Source organism: Sus scrofa, chromosome 2 (assembly GCF_054392235.1).
Source record: "Sus scrofa isolate SSC_HxYL_T2T_F1_AM1 chromosome 2, Sscrofa_HxYL_maternal_Yorkshire_Landrace_v2.0, whole genome shotgun sequence".
Classification (NCBI taxonomy): domain Eukaryota; kingdom Metazoa; phylum Chordata; class Mammalia; order Artiodactyla; family Suidae; genus Sus; species Sus scrofa.
Window position 1 is genome coordinate 130,016,129 of NC_139384.1, and position 15,800 is coordinate 130,031,928.

General features: G+C 40.8%; 1 protein-coding gene across 3 annotated transcripts in view; it reads right to left on the reverse strand.

Annotated features, from left to right (window-relative positions):
- Nucleotides 1-15,800, reverse strand: part of LOC110259445 (uncharacterized) — a 153,946-nt gene that overhangs the window by 3,556 nt on the left and 134,590 nt on the right. The window contains exon 4 of one of the 3 annotated variants that reach the window (XR_014838594.1): nucleotides 1,118-1,213. The exons of the other annotated variants lie outside the window; for them this stretch is intronic. The gene's annotated coding sequence lies outside the window, so the exon portion shown is untranslated. The remainder of the gene's footprint in view (nucleotides 1-1,117; nucleotides 1,214-15,800) is intronic. 3 annotated transcript variants of the gene reach the window in all.

Consider the following 15,800-nt stretch of genomic DNA (forward strand, 5'->3'; position numbering starts at 1 on the left):
ACTTGGGTTTGATCCCTGGTCTTGCTCAGTGGGTTAAGAATCCGGCACTGCCATGAATCCCATGTTGCTGAGGCTGTGATGTCGGCTGGCAGCTGCAGCTCTGATGTGACCCCTAGCCTGGGAACTTTCGTATGCCATGGGTCCAGCCCTAAAAAACAAAAGAAACAAAAAATCAAATAGGAGAAACTTCATTTTCTAAAAAAAAAAAAAAAAAAAAAAAAATCAAAAAGTGCTTGGAAGTAAGTGCTTGCATTCTATATATAAAGAGTAAAAAGAAAGGAGGGCAGTGGAGGCGACACAATTTTAGGGACTAAAGAAGCAAAAAAGAGCCCATGGTCTCAGCTGTAATATTTATGACTCAACCAACAAGTTTTTGGTGAGAACCCACAATACGCCAGACATTGCACTAGGTATTGTGGAGACATGGGAGTTGAAAAATATAAGAAGTATAATGCCATCTAAGCAGCTCTGGCACTTACATTGATTGTGGGCCAAGTACTGGGCAGAGAGCTTTGCATGAGTTACCTGGTACTCAATCCTCACCACAACCCTAAGAGGTCACTGGCCATTGTTCCCACTTTATAGATGAGGACACTGAGGCTTGGGGAGTTAGTTAAAATATCGCATGTCATTTGTGGAGTTCCTGTCGTGGCGCAGTGGTTAACGAATCTGACTAGGAACCATGAGGTTGTGGATTCGATCCCTGGCCTTGCTCAGTGGGTTAAAGATCCGGCATTGCTGTGAGCTGTGATGTAGGTTGCAGACATGGCTTGGATCCTGCGTTGCTGTGCCTCTGGCATAGGCTGGTAGCTACAGCTCCGATTAGACCCCTAGCCTGAGAACCTCCATATGCCGCAGGAGTGGCCCAAGAAATGCCAAAAAAAAAAAGACAAAAAAAAAAAAAATATCGCATGTCATTTGTAACAGTATGGTTTCCCACATTCACTGAAAATCTCTCTCTCATGTACATCATCTTTCCTACTCCAAAGGATGGAATAAGCAGTCTAATCTGTACAACGTGTGGCCTGAGCCGGGAGGCAGTTGCAAGGCACAAGCTCCTCTGGCTCCATGCGGCACTGGGAGTCGCTGACATCGGGCCACCCCAGATGGAACTCACCTGAGCAACAGAAAGCAGGAGAAAGAGCCCAGATCATTTCTGTTCTAGAGAGTGTCTTCTTCACATTGTTTTATATGTTTTTAAGGCACAGAACTCCTTTTTTCAAATATTTTACATTGGAAAAAAAAAAAAGAGGAAAAAAACAAGAATTACTTTGGTTGCAGAACATGTTGGGAGAGGGGCCTGAATCCCACCTGCTCTCACGACCTTCCCCTCTCGTGGCGGCTCCTGGGGGGCTCCTACCGAAGCAGTTACTACCTGAAGCTCTTTGAACAGAAGAGGCACAAAAATATTATGCTGTTGGCCATAGTGAGATGAGTGTCCTGGGGAGAAGAGAAATGGTGGCCAGGTGAGCAGATGAGAGGGTACCCTTCACCTAGGTGGGACTTGGAAGGCCCTGGTGCCCACAGAGTCTCGCCTCCCCTGACCCTCACTTCCCGGCTGACACCAGGATTCCACAGTTACAGCATCAAGGATCAAATGTAGGTACTTTTAAAGGGGTCAAAGTTTAAGCTATCATCATTTATTTGCACCTAAATCTAATAAACAACCGTTTTTTTAACAGCTAGGAGGTAGAAGAAAATGCAGAAGAAAAAAAAAAAAAAAAAAGATTGCTCAAATTGGGAAGCCAGGGGCTAAAAAAGTCTCTTCATTTCACAGTGTTGCTCAGAGCCGGGTAGTCTGTGGCCAGAAATTTTCCTGCCGAGTCAAGCAGGTGAAATCCAGTCAGAGCAGAGGCAGCTTAAAGCACAAACCAGCTGGACAAAGCATTTGCCCGGACTCCTGCAAAGGACTTTAAATAGGTAACAGAATGCATATGTCCATATTTGAGAATGTGATATGAAACATGAGATCATTTTGCTGCTCTTCAAAACAAGCAAATCTTTTAAAGTAGATTTTATTGCTTCCAAAAATTATTCTGTATTCTTTGGAGGCACTCTTCTGTACTTTAATACCATGTGGTTTTCTTTTGATTTCTTAGATTAAAACAACGTGATAAACATATTCAACATTTTAAAAACAAGTCTCAAATTCTACATTTTCAAGAGAAGAACCTTTCACCCTTACATTTCTCATGTGAGCCTTTGATACTCTGCCAGGATTTGATTTCGAGCCATTAATCCATTAGGATGATATAAAAATCTCTGTCCTCTGCCCCCACGACCCACAGCTAGAGGCATTCAATCAAAAAAAAAAAAAAAAACTACCATGACAGATGATGTTTCACAGAGCCCACTGGCAGATTTCAGGGTCAGAGATTTCCGAAAGAGGAACATTTCCTAGAGAGTTTCTATGTAAAGATTCTGAGCAAGCCTTTGTTTTGTGACAATTCTGAACCACTCATCTTCCCTTTGTGCAGAGCTGGAAGATCAGAACAAGATGTCAGACTGAGCACAGATGTCTTCCTCTCCAAACCCTTTCAAGGAACAGGAGACATTTTAAAAACTAAATAATAAAAGGAATGCTAGAATACAAGGACAACTGCCACTAATGGACTAAGCCTTTTGAAAAGTCCTTGAAAGACTGCAAGAAGGCAGGACTGGGTGGACAGGGGACACTGTGGAGAGGGCTACTGCAAGGCTGGGAGATGTTCTGGCCAGTGCTCCCAGACCAGAGATCCTGGGTTCCAGATGTGGCCGCGGAGGCTCCCCGACTGTTGGGAGTATGTATTGATACCCACTCTACTGATGACAATGTGATGGAAGAGGTCAACATTTTATTTCTATTTATTTATCCATTTATTTATTTATTTTTACTTTTTAGGGCCGTACCTGCAGCATATGGAAGTTCTCAGGCTAGGGGTTGAAGCAGAGCTGCAGCTGGCAGCCTGTGCCACAGCCACAAGCAATGTCAGATCTGAAGCGCATCTGTGACCTACACCGCAGCTCGTGGCCATTCTAGATCCTTAACCCACTGAATGAGGCCAGGGATTGAACTTGCGTCCTCACAGATATTAATCGGGTTCTTAACCCACTGAGCCTCAACAGGAACTCTGGGGTCAACATTTTATTTGTTTACTTATTTATTTTGTTTTTGTCTTTTTTTTTTAGGGCTGCACCCACAGCATATGGAGGTTCCAGGCTAGGGGTCGAATCAGAGCTGTAGCTGCTGGCCTACACCACAGCCACAGCAATGCTGGATCTGAGCCACTTCTGTGACCTACACCACAGCTCACATCAATGCCAGATCCTTAACCCACTGAGCGAGGCCAGGGATTGAACCTGCATCCTCATGGATGCTAGTCAGGTTTGTTAACCACTGAGCCATGACAGGAACTCCGTGGGATCAACATTTGAAATGTCCGATTATCAAACCAGAAATTCAATTTCTAGGTATTTTCCTTAGAAAAATACATTTATATATATATATACGCCCAAAGAATACAGATAATCACTATGATAATGATGGAATTAGGATGCATGCATGCGATATATTCACACCCGTGGAGAAAAGAACTGTACTGATAAGTAAATATCATATACTAGCATGTAAAGGTCTCCATAATATTAAATTTTTAAAAAGTTTTTAAAAGTAGTAAAACAATCCCTAAAACTGAATTCCACTTAAAATTTTCAATGGCTCTTATTCTGTCGATCTATAAATACATATGTGTGTATTTATATAAATGGGTATAAAATGGTCTGCAAGGATATATATTAAATCGCTAGCCATGACTGTCTTCTTCTATATACTTCCACGCAGTTTGCACTTTTGAATATATTCAAACAAATTAGAATATATTCATGTATCATGATAGTTTTTTAAACATTAATATTTTTAGAACAGAGAAGAAATTAGATATTTCAAACATTCAAGGCACTAGATTTAATGAACTGCTAATGAGTAGAGTCAAGTACACGTTTCGCACTGTGCTTATTCTGAGTCTCACAGCTTTTAAGCAATTGGATGACTGAAGTTACTGCTAGGCAGGGAATGGACCACTGGCTCCCCACCAGGCCTCGGTGGGCACCTACCAGGCTGGGAGAGGCTGGAAGTCCCTTGTTAGTGCTCTGCAGACCCTCACTGGGGGTGGGGGTGGGATCTCATCACCACTGGGTGGTGGTGGTGCCTGACTCCCTGACACGTCCCCAGGGGGAGGGAGGAGGAGTGCCTGTTACTGCCCACGCAGAGTGGGATGCCAGGCACCCCCTCCACTCTCTCACCTGACACCATGAAGGGAGGGGCCTATTACTGTCTGGCAGGGATTATTTCCAACCTGGCCTTTTCCGACACCACCTCTCTACAGCCTGCTGAGGGTGGAAGTCTAGGCTCCTCACTTAAGCCTTGCTGGGGGTTTAGCTGGACGAGAGTGGTTTTTTTCTGTTTTCTGTCTTACTAGATGGCCCTTCTCTGGGTCCTTTGGTTAGAGAGAGCGGGTTTGTTGGGCCTTGTTGTGTCTGCATCCACTGGCTTTTCTGGGTGGCTGGCTTCCAAGGAGGGATAAAGGAGGCAGACAGGAAACCTAGAGGATTAAACACCAAGGTGTCCTGTGTGTTTCTCTGTCCATGGACCGTCTGTCTTGTCTCTCCACCTTTCAGAGTATTTTTCTTTTTGTTTTATATATAATGCCCAGAATTCTCAGGAATAAATTGTGTCTACTCCATCTTTCTAGAAGTGGAAGTCCACTTTTTCCTTTTAAGATATTCTCTATTTTGAAATGCAAAGCAAAACTATGATGAGGTAACATCTCACACTGGTAAGAACGGCCATCATTAAAAAGTCTACAGGGGTTCCTGCTTTGGAGCAACAAGATTGGTGACGTCTTTGCATTGCCAGGAGGCACGTTCGATTCCTGGCCCAGCAAAGTGGGTTAAAGGATCCTGAGGTGCTACAGCTGCAGCAAAGGTCACAATTGCAGCTGGGATCTGATCCCTGGCCTGGGAACTCATATAAAGAATGGACAAACAATAAGGTCCTATCATATATCAGAGGGAACTATATTCAATATCTTATACTAAACCATAATGAAAAAGAATATATCTATATGTATAGTTGAATCACTTCAGCTGTTCATTCTGTACAGCAGAAATTAATACAACAATGTAAAGCAACTCAATAAAATAAATTTTTAAGCAAAAAATAAATTTTTCTCTATTTTGCTTTAATTTACAAAATTTACTCTAAAAGGGAAACAATAAAAAAAATAACCTTTAATAACATAAACTCTGCCTCTGTAACCCCCTCCCCCCATTATTATTTCCTTCCTGAGATAACAGACATTCATAACCTGGAGTGTACCCTTTTCATCTATTTTTTCCATGTTATTGCAAACACACAATGTTTGTTTGGTTTTGTTTCTACAAAAACTGTGTTCTACCTGTCAAAGATAAGCAGGCTTTGCATTGCACTGAAGTTTAGAAATTACTGGAAGCACTATTATTAAAACACTGTGGAGGGGAGAAATGCAAAGAGAATTGCTGTCACTAATGGCAGAAGATACTCTGCACTTTCACTGTGTGGGAGAAAAGCAGAGGAGAAGAGAAACGAAAAAGAAGGAAGACAACAACTAGCATTTTTTTCTGAATATATATAGATATATGTAGTGATGAAAACAGATACAGTTTACATACTCTTAGGCACTTGGAGTCTGATCCTGGGATATAGTACGGAAGGGGGTGCCCAGTGAGTGGACTGCAGGAAAGATGATCATGAGTGGTGCTGTGTGAGCATCCAGGAGCCACGCTAGATCAGGTCTAAACAGCAGTTGTGTCTTCTCTCTGGTGAGCACCTTCCATTGTCACACCTGGGGCCTTGAGGGTCCTTTTTGCTTAGGGGAGAAAATCCCTCCATCTGCATCAAATCCTCACAGCTCAGAACTTCTGCCCAATGCCTGACGTCTCTGCTTTAGGGAATGAGGCTGAGCAGACACCAGACCATGGAGCCAGGACAGAAAGCCATGGCCTCTCTCCCCACCAACGCGTGTGATGGGGGTCTGGACAGCCAAAAAGGAAATGAAACCTTTCCCTTTTCTTAGAGACAGTCTGCTTGGCACAAAGTCAATTGATCTTCAGCATCCTATGGCTTCAGGAAAGACGGAGGCCTGTTTTCCAGAGCCCAGGTCTGAGGGTACTCATGGAACCTTTTGTCAGCTTCCTCTGAGGTTTCTCAGGTGGTGCTGAGGCCAGAGCTCGTGACTTGATTCTGAGTGACTCTAACAGTGCCTCCTATTCCCCATTTTTATTCAAGTCACATGGTCCACTTATAGTCTGCCCAGGAGAAGGGGGTTGAGCGCACACACTACTGGATACTTTTCTTATTTAGTTAATGGCTAAAGGCACAGCGACTACAGCCACACTGCCTGCACTCCAATCCTGGCTCCAAGCCTTGTGAACTGTGACCTTGGGCAAGTCGCTTCTCCTTTCTTCTCCTCAATTTACTACTTTGTAAAAAAGATACAATAAACACAGGCCCTGACATGAGGATTAGGTCGGTTGGAATAAGGCCAGGCACATAATAAACACTCCTAAAGTATCAGCCAGTTATTGTTGCCTGTTTTCCCAAACCCACTGCTTTTCACAAACGCACAGAGAAATTGTGGTGCATATTGAAGATGCAGTTACACACAGCTTTCTAAGTACTCTCCTTTGATGAATTCTGGAGGAGGGAATAAGACATTAGACAAGTAAGTGACCATGATGGAAATGGTTGGGAAAATGATCTTCTCTGAATAATGAGTCTGAGAGTGGAGGAAAGAGATGGACAGATGGCTGGACAGCTCTATCTAGGGAAGAGCAAGGGAAAAGAGGTATGTACAGCAAGTCACAGTTGTCTTACAGTACGGATATGATTGGAAAAGTGTGTCCTGTTACATTTAAAGATATTGTAGGAAAGCCTGTCAATCAGCATCTCTCACAGCCTCTATGACATCCTCTGTGACAGAATCTGGAAAGGTGGTAGAGGAGGGCTTTTCTCTCTTAGGAAGGCAATGGGGGCAGTGATACTGTCTATATCAGAAACTGAGAAGAAAGGTCCGTCTCCCCTCTCTGGGCTGTAGATCAGCTTCGAACTCCTGGTGAAGGAAGCCAATCATTCCATATCACTGTGTCCATGTTCACCTCCAAATTTAGGATTGCCTGGAGATTTCAGGCCTCCAGGTCACTCACCTACTTCAAAAAATGACTGGATAAAGAGTAACACTGTTTTTTGTTTTGTATCTCTGAGTGTTGTCTTTTTATTTTACTTGATGTTTCTTTTCCCCCTCCTTTAAACATAGCCAGGTTAATTGGGTGTACTGTTGAAGCCGAGCTCAAAATAGAAGCAATCAAATTCATTAGACCTTTGAGAGATAAATTAAAGAAGTTGTTGTTTTTTTCTTCTTCAAGAAATGGTACTTGAAACCTGATTTGCAGCTCCATTCCAATGTTCTCAGTATTATGAGATGATCTAGGCTTTCAATCTTACAAAATTATTTATACTTCACTGTCCTGAAGCAAAGGAACTTCGGCTACTGAACCTGTTCTAGGGATTTGTATGGACGTGAATAATGAACAGGGACGTTCCTTTAGGAACACAGAGGGTGTGTCACAGAAATACTTCATTTCTTAGAAATACCTAGTTGGGAACAGGACACAATGCCCGACCTGTCCCCAGGCCTGTGTTGTGGGGAACAACAGACACCCATCCCCCATCAGGCACTTCTAAATGGAAGACGGCAGAGTGTTTACCATCAGTCGTATCTGTGTATGATTTTTCTCAAGTACAGGAGACATTAATTAGCACCAGAAAGTCTATTTTCTTTATCGAAAACACATAAGCACTATTTCTGAATTTATCTGTATAATAACCTGAATCCTCACTGACCAACCACTTTAAAGGACTGTGTTCTTTTTAGTTGGCAAACATCCTTTTCATTATTCTTTAACAATCTTTTTCTTTCATGTGCTTCTGTGCCCTTTAAGTTAGCAAATTCCTCTCTTTTCTCAAACCAAGACAGACTTTCCTAACCACTGGAAAATTCTCCTTTTATTTGTGGTGTCCACTCTAGACCCTGATAACCACATAAGGATTCTGAGATGGAGACAGAAGAGTTGCCCTCCCCTCCTCTGGTGGATGCTCTCTACCGTTGTTCTACGTCTCACTCTGAAAACAAAATCTTTATGGTGTCATACGGTAAAAGAGAAACAGAAATAAGCAATATTACATAGATAACTAAGCCCAATACAGTTTGGTACACTTGAGGCAGCATTTCTCAAAGTGTGGTCCAAGGGTCACCAACACTGGAAGAATCACCTGGAGAGTCTATTAAAAATGCAGATTACTGGGCACCAACTCAGATCCATTTATTCAAAAGTTTGTGAATGGAGACTGGGATTTCTGCATTTTTGACAAGCTCCCCAAGTATTCTAGATGCTCACTAAAACTTAAGGAGTTTAAGACTTGCTGAAAGAGTTGCTCCTTCTAGACCCCACAAGTGGCAACTTGACAACCACTTGGAGAAAACACCTGTTCCACCTTAGAACAATAGGATGAAACGAATAAAGAATTATTGGATATGTAAAATGTGCCAGAAACTGCCAGTTAGAAATTTATAAACATGATTTATTTAAATATTACAACTCTTTGTGGAAGTGTTGATCAGTTTGCAGTAAAAAAAAAAAAAATGTGTAACCATTCCACTCCTGGGTATATACAAAAAAAATTCCCAAAACATTAATTTGAGATACCTGCACCCCAATGTTCATAGCAGAATTATTTACAGTTGTCAAGATCTAGAGGAATCCTAAGTGTCCATCAACAGGTGAAGGCTAAAGAAGATATGGTACATATATACAAAGGAATACTATTCAGCCATAAAAATAAGGAAGTAATGCCATTTGCAGCAACATGGGCAGACTTGGAGGGTATTATGCTTAGTGAAATAAATCAGAGAAACACAAACACTGTATGATATCACTTATATGGAGAGTCTAAAAAATAAAACAAACCAATAAATATTTAAAAAAAGAAACAGATAAGAGAACAAACTAGTGACTACCAGTGGGGAGAGGGAAGGGGGCAGGGGGAAAGAAAGAAGTAAGGATTAAAAGGTATATACAACTAGGTATAACATAAATAAGCTATAAGAATATATGGTACAGCACTGGGAATACAGCCAATATTTTATAATAATAATTATAAGTGGAGTATAAACTTTAAAAATTGTGAGTCACTATGCTGTACACCTGAAACTTACGCAATATGGCATATCAATGCTAAGTCAAAAAAGAAGTAGAACTAGGATGCATATTGAAATTCTATAGTTTAATTACTACGCCTTAAACCCATCTCCTGGAGCTGGAAGTTGGCTCTATGGCTGCAGAGAGTCCAGAAAAAGGACAGATGAACATCACCCAGAGAGACCTTATAGTGACCTGGCGGTAGTAATGAGCCTCTGGGACACCTCATCATTTTGATGACCAGTCTAAACTCGCCACGTGAAGGTATTGTATAGAATGACTTTTGTTCCACGTGTATGGTAAATATGGATGGAGGACAGGCCACAGTTTTTCCCACACATCGCTAGGACTATCACCACTGAAGTTTCTTTAAGGTATCAGGTACCATTTACTGACAACATATACTGGACTCTAAACTAAGTACTCTTCAGAATTTACCCTTTGTAATGGCCTGTGAGGTAGGTGCTATTATTATCTCTTCTTTCTAGTTAAGAAACAAAAACCTGAAACTTGCACAAACTCACAAAGCTAGTCAGCAGTAGAGGCGGCAACATCTGTTTGACTCTGAAGTCCACTGGAGGCCCACACATTGGAATTGATGAAACAAATCAGCTTAGGGATTCAGGGATCCTGTACATTGAGAGAAAGGTTTATATCTCTTTGTGTATAGTTAGAGAATAGAACTGAATAGCCATGGAGCTCTTCCTGTAGTACATTCTTTGCCTGTCTCTCTTCTCCCAGACATCCCCAATCCCCTTTTTGCCAAATTCTTCTAAGACCTTTAATGTCCTCTTAATTTAAGGTGAGGAGACATTGTATTGTTGCAGATGAGAGTCGTGCTGAGTTTTACATGGATATGATAGAATTTCTACCACCCTGTGTTATTTTCAGGGCACTCCAGTTAGACATGCCTCAGTTATCAGTGAACACTGAACTGTGAGTGGACACGAGTAATGATTATACAAAATAAGTTTCATTTCATCTATTAAGACTTCTCATATAAGGGCCAGGGACATTTGGTTCCCCACCAACATATTATACAGATTGCAAATCTTACACAAAGAGGATTAGTCAAATGCTTCAAGTAATCACTAATTATTAGAGAAATGCAGATCAAAACTACAATGAAGTATCACCTCATACCAGTCAGAATGGCCATCATTAAGACACCTACAAATAACAAATGCTGGAGAGAATATGGAGAAAAGGGAACCCTCCTACACAGTTGGTGGGAGTATAAATTGGTGCAGGCCCTATGGAAAATAGTAAGTAGGTTCCTTAGAAAACTAAAAACAGAATTACCATATGATCTAGCAATCCCACTCCTAGGCATATATCCAGAAAAAAGTATGATTCAAAAACCTACATTCACCCCCATGTTCATAGCAACACTATTCACAATAGCCAAGACATGGAAACAATCTAAATGTCCATCAACAGACAAATGGATGAAGAAGAGATGTGCATTATACATACACATACGTGTGTGTGTATAAATTAAGTGTACACAAATACACACTTATGATGGAATACTACTCAGCCATAAAAAGAATGAAATGATGCCATAACATGAATGCAACTAGAGATTATCATACTAAGTGAAGAAAAAGGCAAATACCATATGATATCACTTATATCTGGAATCTAAAATATGACACAAATAAACCTATCTATGAAACAAAACCAGATTTACAGACATAGAGAACAGACTTGTGGTTCCAAGGCGGGGAGGGAGGTGGCAGAGGGACTGAATAGGAGTTTGGGGTTAGTACATGCAAATTATTACATATAGAATAAACAACAAGGTCCTACTATATGGCACAGGGAACTATATTCACTATCCTGGGATAAACATAATGAAAATGAATATTTGAAAAAATGCTTCAAAGAAGAAAAATTAAACTTGACTGCTAATAAACTTTTTTACCCATTCACCACCAAACAAACATTGGGAGATAATTTTGCATGGGATCTCTCGAATTTCTGCATGTCTTAGGAGTAGAGGCACAGACGCCTTTTTTTCTGATATATCTTTTCAAAGATGTCTATACAGAGAGCAGCTATGGAAAACAGAGATTATATCTCCCTCTGGAGCAAAGAACAAGTTTACTGACCTTTATAAAATATTGGGCTCCCCTAAGCCCAGAGTTTCTCCCTTATGATGTAACTCACTGAATTTAGAGGTTATCACCTAGCTTTAGAATCACCTTGAGGGAGATGGGACTCAAGGAACTGGTGCTAGAAAATACTGATACTGAAGCTACTGCTAAGGCTAAGAGTGATAAACTTCTTTATCTCTGACCCAGAGGTATGGTATCTTCATCTAAAATCCATTAATCTATGGCAGCAAACTTGTTAAGCTTGAAAATGGTGTGAAATCTCAGATCCTGCAGAGTTCTTGACAAGAGCAAATTCTTTTTCTTCTTACTGTTATGGAAACTCTTTATTGGGCACCTAATGCGAATCAAGGAGCCAAACTTGGTTCTAAGTAATGTACCACATGACCTCACTTAATCCTTACCATGCTGTTGTGAAGTAGATAACACTGAGCCCATTGATAGCTGGTGATATTGAGACTAAAAGAGAAGTCACTGATGGTTGCATTTCTCCCTTTCTATCTTCCTTCCTCCCTCCCTCCCCCTTCCTTCCTTCTTTCCTTGCTTCCTTTCCCACATCTGTGACATGTGGAAGTTCCTGGGCTAAGGCCTGAATCCAAGCCACTGTAGTGACAACACCAGACTCTAAACTTGCTGCACCAGACTCTAAACTTGCTCTGATGGTTGCCTTTATACTAGCCATTTCCTGCTTCTTAATTATATTCTGACTTTTGTTCTGATATCCACCCCTTTTGCACCCAGCAAGGAAGTCATCCCTTCCTCTAACTTTGGGGTAGGCATATCCCCTTTGCAGATGCTCAGTTTTTGAACTTTATTTTAAGCTAATAAGGGCATGACATTCCTTTAGCCATAGAAACTGGTCAGGAGATGAACACATTATCCAGTTTGGGCAAAAGGAATTGGGGAATAGTGAACTGGAGACTTCTGGGAAAGAAGTTTTCTTGCTTTTACACAAAACCGTAGACTCTCCTCCTCCAAACTTTCATATGTGCTGGCAGGGTGAGAGAGAGATTTAATTGACACGCATTAATCCAAATGAATGCTGAGGAGTTCCCATTGTGGCTCAGCAGGTTAAGAGTCCAATGTTGTCTCTCTGAGAATGTGGGTTCAAACTTTGGCCTTGCTCAGTGGGTTAAGGATCTGGTGTTGCCACAGCTGTGGTGTAGGTCGTGGATGCAGCTCAGATTCAACCCCCAGCTCAGGAATTTCCATACACCACAGCGGTGGCCCTGAAAAGGAAAAAAAATGAATGCTGGACATAACACTGAAGCAGGAGTTTCCTACTTTCCATATATTACCCCATTAGGTGCTGGACTGTGGGGAATTCCTAGGGCAGGGTGCTGCAATAGCTGAATGTTAGAGGCATTTAACAGGTTCAGAAAAATGGTTACTTATCAAGAGGTACCAAAGTACTTTAATACATTAATAACTGGTAAAGCTATTCTAAGATGTGCAGGTGTGATGCCTGGAACTGCTATATCCATCCCCTACTAGTGAGAGGAAGAAGCTCACACACAGAGGAGGGCTCAGCCAAAACAATCACCGAGAGATGGCAAGAAAGCCCCTGGATTGAGATGGCCCTGACAGCTGCCTTCTCTAGGCTTTTTCAATTAATAGACTACAAATTTCTTTTGCACTTAAGCTAGTTTCAGTCTGGATTTCAGGTACCTGCAGTCAAAAGCATCCACTGAAGAGTTCTCGTTGTGGCTCAGCAGGTTATGAACCCGACTAGTATCCACGAGGATGGGGGTTTGATCTCTGCCCTCGCTCAGTGGCTTAAAGATCTGGCACTGTCTCAAGCTGCAGTGTAGGTCACAGATGTGGCTTGGATCTCGCGTTGCTGTGGCTGTGGCTTACAGCTGTAGCTCTGATTCGACTCCTAGCCCAGCAACTTCCATATGGTACAGGTGCAAAAAAAAAAAAAAAAAAACCCACAACCATCCACTGAAGCATTAAGTAACTAGTTGGAGATCTCAGAGCAAGTAAATAGCCACACTAAAACTGAAAATCATGTCTGTCTGGCTTGAATGTCCCTGCTTTTTCTGGCATACTATGATGCTCCCAAGTAGCAGATAAACAGAAAAAAATTACATGCACACCGCAAAGGCTGAATTTAAATTTCAGTTACAAAGAACTCCATGAAAAGTGCAAAGGTAATATCAGTGCTACCTTTCTATATATCACTAAGAGCTCTCTACACTCCTACTAGGAAACATACCAATACAGCCTAATAATAGTATTAATATAAAGAAAGAAAAATACAGTAACATGTATCTATTGTTCAGATTATTTACTGGTGGTAGGTCTGACAGCTGAAGTCAGACTACATGACCAAAACCTGTTCCAGGAGAGGCCCCTCCCATTAACATCACCTTGAGAACATACATGAACAAGTTCTAGATTCATCCCTGGATATTTTAAACAGTCATTAGTATGTTTGCATTATGCCTATATAGGGAGAATTTATTTTTTTATGTTCACAGCCACCCTGAAGTCCAAGAATTAACCACTGCTCTAGGGGAAAAAAATGACTTGGACTATTCATGTTTCTTTGCTCAATCAAGAATCAATGTAAGTAAAGACTATACATTTGCGCCTAGTTTAATTAATGGTCTTTGACAGTGTTTTATGGTAATCTAATACGTATATTTCTTAAAGTAGAGTATTTATAATTATTCAGAGCTCACTTTTTCATAAAATGGGAATAGTCAGAGAGCTTCCAATTTAAAAGACAAAGACAAATACCATATGATATCACTTATAACTGGAATCTAATATCCAGCACAAAGGAACATCTCCTCAGAAAAGAAAATCATGGACTTGGAGAAGAGACTTGTGGCTGCCTGATGGGAGGTGGAGGGAGTGGGAGGGATCGGGAGCTTGGGCTTATCAGACACAACTTAGAATAGATTTACAAGGAGATCCTGCTGAATAGCATTGAGAACTATGTCTAGATACTCATGTTGCAACAGAACAAAGGGTGGGGGAAAAAACTGTAACTGCAATGTATACATGTAAGGATAACCTGACCCTCTTGCTGTACAGTGGGAAAATAAAAAAAAAATGTTCTTCTTTTATACGTAAGAACACTGTGGCATAGAGAAGCTAAGTGGTGAAGGCATGCCACTTAAATAATATCCTTGATCTTAGCGAGCCATCCTCCTTCCAATGGGTCTTTGATTTCTTTTGAAATATGCAAACATCACTCAGTGTGAAATATCATGAATAAGAGACAGGGAGTGGGACATAGATCAAGTTGTAACATGTGATGTTATAAAATAAGAGTAATGAGTCTATGAGTTTGGATGGTAATCCAAAGCTCAGTTAAGGAAGTGCTGTTAAACTAAACAAAGACAACATTATTTAGAGTAAGTCCAAAACCTCACAAGGTTACACTTAATTGATATATACTGCTGATTTTCAAAATATTTGGAGATTTTCTAACTTTTCATCATTTAGTTCTTGTTCAATTCCACCTCTGTCAGGGAACATACTCTAAATGACTTCAATACCTTAAAATTTGTTGAATGAATTGTTCATTTAGGGCCTAACATACAGTCAGTTTTGGTAAATGTTCCATGTACCCTTGAAAAGAATATACATTCTGTTGTCTTTAAGTGGAATATACTATGTATGTCAATTAGATCAAGTGTGTTCTTTCTGTTGTTTGGATTTTCTGAAGCTAATGAAACTACCTTTGCTTCTTCTATCAACTATTAAGAGGAAGATTCAATTTTCCACTATGATTAATAGATTAATAGATTAATTCACTTCTTTTTAAAATTATGTCCATTTTGGCTTTGTATAATTTAAATTTGTATTATTATCTGAATTAAAATTTAGAATTTGTTCTATTTCTTTGGTGGAATGACCCTTTATGATTCCGATATAGTCCTCTGTATTAATCTGAGTCCAATTGATTGGTTAAAAAGCAGAAGTTTTAGAAAGTTTAAAGACTTAATGAAGAATTATTCCCCCCTGATAAGAGTGACTACAAAGTATAAGGAAATGCTATATGGTATCTGACTTCTGAGAGAGTACTCAAAACAAGACAAACATGGAAGGAGTTCAGACCTGGCTGGAGAGGATGTCATTTGGACCACTGGAGAGTAGAGAGATTCACTGGTTGGCTCAGACTGGAGCTAGTGTGAAGTCAATGGGCAAGCAAGAAACAACCCTTTGGAGTGCAGGGAGGGTTAGGGAATCAGTGACTGGAAGCAAGGGTGCGTGGAGGGAGCAGAAGTCCCAAGGTGAGATGGTGGGGGCCTGCAGAGGAAGTCAGGGTTTCGGTGTGGGTGGGAGGCTTTGGAGGTGCTGGTTTCCATGTGGAGAGCATCACAGGGAGGTTATCATTTCCATTTCTAAACATCTGTCTGAAATTTTTTCCTTTGCCTGAAAAACTTTTAGTAT